This window comes from Stenella coeruleoalba (genome assembly GCF_951394435.1).
Source record: "Stenella coeruleoalba genome assembly, chromosome: 18".
NCBI lineage: Eukaryota > Metazoa > Chordata > Mammalia > Artiodactyla > Delphinidae > Stenella > Stenella coeruleoalba.
The window spans coordinates 54503938-54510173 of NC_137164.1; the positions used below are offsets into that span (position 1 = coordinate 54503938).

Below are 6236 nucleotides of genomic sequence, written 5' to 3' on the forward strand. Positions count from 1 at the left end.
ATTAATTTCTGAAGAGCATTCTCTTTTATCATTTTGCAAATATCAAATTTCCACATACAAGTACTAAAACAAATTCTACTGCTATAAAATGGTTAGAAATTACTTCAGATAATATTTAGATAAAATATTTTATTTTATTTTTTGTTATTTCTTGAACACTCTTCCAAATACAATGTGATTATTATTTTTCAAGTTTTACATGATGTTCACTTTAAGTATGTGTATATGTATAAGTGCATGCATGTAATATTTTCATTTCTTTCTTTTTTTTCTTTTATTCCATGATCCACATAACTGTAGCATAATGTTTCATTACATTGCAGTGAAAAGAAATAGTCAAATGAATATGTTATCAAAATGTACTATACTAACATTTTATATCATGTATAGTATTTAAGAATTTAGAAAATTCTTTTAAATATTTTCTGTCTCCTCTCAAATCAATGGTTTATATTTTACCTATCTCTGCAACTTTTTTGTAAATCCATGCTTATATCTTTAAATCTTCTCTACCTGACTGCCATTGCATTCATTATCTGCAATATAATAAAAAATACATAGCTTATGTAGTAAAGTTTTTAATCTAATAGACCTTGCAGTGGAGGAAAGGACTCCAGTGAATGCCTAGCATATATACTAATATAATTACAAATGTGATTTTTTTAAAAATTAAATTCAAGACTAGGAGAACTCCAAAACTTTAAGCTGAATGTTCTTTCAAAGATGGAACAGAGGTCTGAAAAATGAATGAATGTAACTTAGGGTTGAAAACACAGATTATTTTAAATCTGAGTAAAGTTATGGACATCAGCGCTATCTATTTACTTGCAAATGTGTCAATTATTTATATACCTTTTTTTTTTTTTTTTACTTTTTTTTCATCTTATCCAGTACATGAATGTGTTGTATATTTTCAGTTCGTACTTCTGTGACTGGAAAAATATGCAAGTGCCAAAGTTGGTATACCATATAAAATTTACATTTCCCATTGAGCAAAATTATCAGAAGTTCATAATTTTTTAAGAACATAGATTATTAGGGGAAAACTTTAAAAAAGAAAGTTTTTTCTTCCAAATTTTATGGTTGCACAGTGCATTTATTTTTAATTTGTTGAAACAATCTTGTGAGGCAAGAGTATGTCCAGTATCTTCATTACATGTTATTTCTCAAACTTTATGTGAGTATATGGTGTGGGGTTTTCTTTTTATGTGCCTCTATTTTGTTTGCTTTTGTGGTTAAAAACACGTAACATAAGATCTGCCTTCTTAATTTTTAAGTGTATCAAACAGTATTGTTATCTGTAGTCACAATGTACCTATAATCCTGTATTCATTGTACAGCAGATCTCTAGAAGTTATTCACCTGCACAACTGAAACTTATTGAGCAGCAATTTCTTGTTTCCACCTTCCCCCAATGACAGGCAACCACCATCTTACTCTCTGTTTCTATTAGTGTGACTATTTTAGATACCTCATATAATTGAAACCATGCAATATTTGTCCTCCTGTGACTAGTTTATTTCACTTAGCATAATGTCCTACAAGTTCATCGATGCTGTTGCATATGGCAGGATTTCTTTCCATTTTAAGGCTGAATAATATTTTATTTTTTTCTATATACTATAGTTTCTTTATCCATTTATCCATCTACAGACCTGTTTCCATATCTTGAATCATGTGAAAATGCTGCAGTAAACATAGGAGTGCATATATCTCTTCAAGTCCCTGATTTCAGTTCTTTTAAATGTATACCCAGAAATGGGATTGCTGGATTATATGGCAATTGTATTTTTAATTATTTTAGGAACTCCCATACTGTTTTCCATAGTAGCCACAACATTTTACATTCCTACCAACAATGCACAGGATTCTCATTTCTCCACATCCTCAGCAACACTTATCTCTTGTTTTTTTGATAATAGCTATCCTAACAAGTGTGAAATGATATCTCACTGTGGCTTTGATTTGTGTTTCTGTGATGATTAGTAATGTTAAATATCTTTTCATATACCTGTTGGCCATTTGTATATCTTTTTTTGCAGAAATGTTTATTCAAGTCCTTTGCTCATGTTTTAATTGGATTATTTCTTATTTTGCAATTGAGTTGTAGGAGTTCCTTACATATTTTGCATATTAGCCCCTTATCAGATATATATTTTGCAAATGTTTTCTTCCATTCCTTTGGTTGCCTTTTCAGTCTGTTGATTGTTTCCTTTGCTCTGCAGAATCTTTTCAGTTTTGGTATAGTCTTACTTGTCTAATTTTTGTTGTCGCTGTTGTTGCCTTTGATTTTGGTGTCATATCCAAGAAATCATTGCCACAACCAACATCATGAAGATTTTCCCTACTTGTCTTCTAGGGGTTTTAGAGTTTCAGGTTCTATGTTTAAATCTTTAAAACATTTGGAGTTGATTTTTGTGTATGGTGTAAGATCAGGTTCCAATTTCATTTTTTGCCTGTAGGTATCCAGTTTTCCCAGCATCATTTATTGAAGAGACTGTACTTTCTCCATTGTGTATTTTTGGCACCCTTGTTGAAGATCATTTGACTGTGTATGCATGCGATTATATCTGAGGTCTTTATTATGTTACATTGGTCTATACGTCTATCTTTATGCCAGTATCATACTTTTCAGTTACTGTATCTTTGTAATATAATTTGAAATCAGGAATGGTGATCCCTCTCAGTTTTGTTCGTCTTTCTCAAGGTTGCTTTGGCTAAGAGAAGTCTTTTGGGGTTCCGTATGAATTTTAGGATTATTTTCTTTTACTTCTGTAAAAAGTACCATTGGGATTTTAATAAGTATTGCATTAAATCTGTAGATCATTTGGGTAGTATGGACATTTTAACAATATTAAGTCTTCTAACCCATGAACATGAGATGTTTTTCCAATTATTTGCTTCTTCTTTAATTTCTTTCATCTATGATTTGTAAATAGGATTGTCTTCTCAATTTCCTTTTTGGATCATTTGTTTTCAGTGTATAGAAGTGCAACTGATTTTTGTATGTTGATGTTGTGTACTGCAACTTTACTGAATTCACTCATTAATTCTAATAGTGTTTGTGTGTGTGTGTGTGTGTGTGTAATCTTTAGGATTTTCTACAAGTATGATGATTTATATGTCCCAAAACAATTTAATATCAGATAATCATTTGAATAGGATAAACATTATTTTATACATATTTCTTCTTTGTGAATTGTCCAATCATAATCATGTCATTTGCACAATTTAATGTATATTTCATAGCATTTATTTGTTATAGTGTATTACTTAGGTTGAATATTATTTCTTTATCTTACACTAAAAAAAAACCTTTCTCTAATTTTTATCTGCCTCATGTTTTGCTTTATGGTGTTATTAAATATATCAGATCATTAAAATGCTAGTCTTCTTAAAATTACTTATATATTATATTATGGTTTCTTTCTTTGAAAACATTCTCATAAAAACTGTTTCTATTCCCATGTGATAGTCTTTAAGTAAGGTTTCCAATAATTCATTTTTTCTCTATATGCATGCCACTGTTCACACCAAAAGGTAGTCTTTCTCCTCCTCTTAAACCTTGGTTGGCCTTGTGACTTCCTTTGAAGTGCAGTGCTGAAGGGATAATCTGGACCTCTCAAGACTAGGCCTATTATGTACCATTAGTTGTGTTACCTTTGCTGGTGGCCAGAACTACAGGCAGGAGACTTTCAGTCAAAACTAGTTAGGCAGAGAGGAAATTATTTTGGACGTTGAAGAAAGAGGAAAATATTATGAATTGGTGGAGCAGTTAGAGGAGATATAGAATGTGTCAATACTTGACAAACTTGTAAATTTGGTATAGATGATTTCTGGTAAGAAATTTAAAACTGCAGATTAACTTTTTGTACCTACCTGTGTGAAGGTGATAGTGGTATAGGTATTCCTGTGGACTAGACTTCCCAGCTGGCCTTCCTCTTGATAATGCAGTCAGTAACTCTATCCTATGACACATGGAAGGCAGGTAGACAGCCAGCTCCATGGGATCCATGTCATGTGCAATCAGTACCTTCTGAGTCTTCTTGTTCTCCACCAAATTGGTAGCACTGTTAACCTCTGCTCGAAAAACAGGTGGCCACTGAGAGGGGAAATTCCCTTTGCTTGCAGTTTTCTTCTCAGCCTTGGCAAACAGTCTCTGCTCCTTCTCTTGCTTTATCTCTGATATGTATTTATCGGCCAGCCCAAGCAGTTGAGAAGCTATTTGGTGGCACAAGGCCTGGGTGAACTGGTTAATCATGGGAGGCACTTTTAGCTGCTTATGGTGGATAGCCCTTTGCCACCACAACTGGATGGAGCAGGGGCATTTTACAAAGCAGGTGAGGGCCCTTTGGGGCTAGATGTCCTGTCAAATGCCAAATTATCGGGTCTTTTCTCAAACAGGGGATTTACCACCTTCTTGGCCTCCTGCTTCTTCACGACAGCAGGCACCAGGGCCACTTTCTTCCCCGTGGCCTTCTATCCCTTTGGTATCTTGGGCAGCTGGAAGAAAAGTTGTATTCTAATATATAGATGATTTATTTGGAAATTTGAAAAATAACTCTGAATTTTTAAACTTCCCTGTTTGTATAATTTAACATCAATATTTTGATTCATTTTGGATTTATTGATCTTATTTTTCCTAATATTTTGTTTCTTATATTTAAAAAATTCTACATATTTTTTTCCAAATTCTATATATTAAATTTTCCAAAGGTAATAAATTATAAGTTAGTGATCTGGCTCAACATTGCAATCCTCTTTCTCTCTCTCTTTACACACACTGTATATGTATATTATAATTAATAAATAACATTTTAATTTTTATTTAAATATTGCTCGTAGAATTATTTATGGCCTTGATGCCTGCTGTTGCATTGAACCAGTCTTGCATAATTTTTTTTTTGTTACATACTTGAAATGACTTAAGGTAGATTGTTCATATTTACATATGTTCAGTAAAATTAAAAACACAACTCTATGCAACATTTTACTAAAGTAAATCACAATCTTTTGTCAATGCCTGCATATTTTCTACACAATGCCTGCAAGTTTTCAACAAGGGAAACTTTCTGATGTATTTGAATTTTCTCCTTTAGGTAATGGTCAGTATGTTACAGTGTCAATTTCAAACCAAAATCAGTACGTCTGTGGTCCATAGATAATTTATATATCAATTTATCAGTCACTTGGAGTGAAAAGAGAATATCTTCTTGGAATGAAAGATAAATACTGATGATAATTGATATATACTATAGACATAGAATTTTAAACCATGCTATCTTGAACAATGCTATTGCATTACAATATAGATTTACTATGGTTCTGGGGAGACCATTAATGACACAAGACTGATGGATAATTTTTGAGAACTAACTGAAAACACTGGATCAGGGATATTTTGACTGTCTAAAAATGCTAAAGGAAAGAGTAATTTGGGGAATTGGTTGAAGATGGGACTTAGGAAGACACAGGTCTCACCTATTCCCAGGGACACACCAAAGTTACAGCTACCTGTGGAATAATTCTCTGTGAAGATAATCAGAGGACCAGCAGAACAGCTCTTCCACAACAAACAATAAAAAGGCCACATTGAGTAAGGTAGGAGAGGCAGAGAGGCAGTCTCCACAGGGCCCCTACCAGTAGAGTAGCGACCCACAAGCAGGAGGGATATCACAAAATATCACAAAAAAGGAGCTTCTTCCTGAAGAATGAGGTGTTTGAGTCTCACATCAAGTACCCCAACCCTTGGGAACTGTGCTGGAAAGATGAACCCCAAAATAATTGGCTTTGAAAAACAATGGGGCTTATGTCCAGGAACTCAAAAGGCTATAGGAAACTGAGACTCCACTTTTAAAGGGCTCTTCACAGACTCACCCTGGGACCCAGCTCAAAAGCAGCAATTTGGAAATCACCTAGACCATACATCACCTAGACCATACATGAAGAAGATTCATTAACTAAACTAAAGTGTCTGTCAGAGGGACAGATGTCTCTTGAAATGCTTTCTGGGGATGTAATTGCTTGCAGGTGCCATTTTTTTTCAATCTCCTACTCTGCTAGCTTGAGGCTGGCAGGTGCCATTTATTGATAGTCTCTCTCTACCTTGCTAAGGCTGCTTGCCCTGCCCCAGTGTTACACTATTCCAAAAAATTAAACTGGAGAGAACATTTCCAAACTCATTTAATGGAGGCCTGCATTACCCTGATACCAAACCAGACAAGGATATCACAAAA

The 6236-nt window shown here is 33.7% G+C and overlaps 1 pseudogene across 1 annotated transcript; it reads right to left on the reverse strand.

Moving 5' to 3' along the window:
• Positions 1–498: 498 nt before the first annotated feature.
• Positions 499–5928, reverse strand: LOC307176611 (large ribosomal subunit protein eL8-like; annotated as a pseudogene). The gene is made up of 3 exons: positions 5878–5928; positions 3880–4479; positions 499–536 (listed from the first exon to the last, which is right to left on the reverse strand). The product of its transcript is annotated as a large ribosomal subunit protein eL8-like (transcript).
• Positions 5929–6236: the final 308 nt, after the last annotated feature.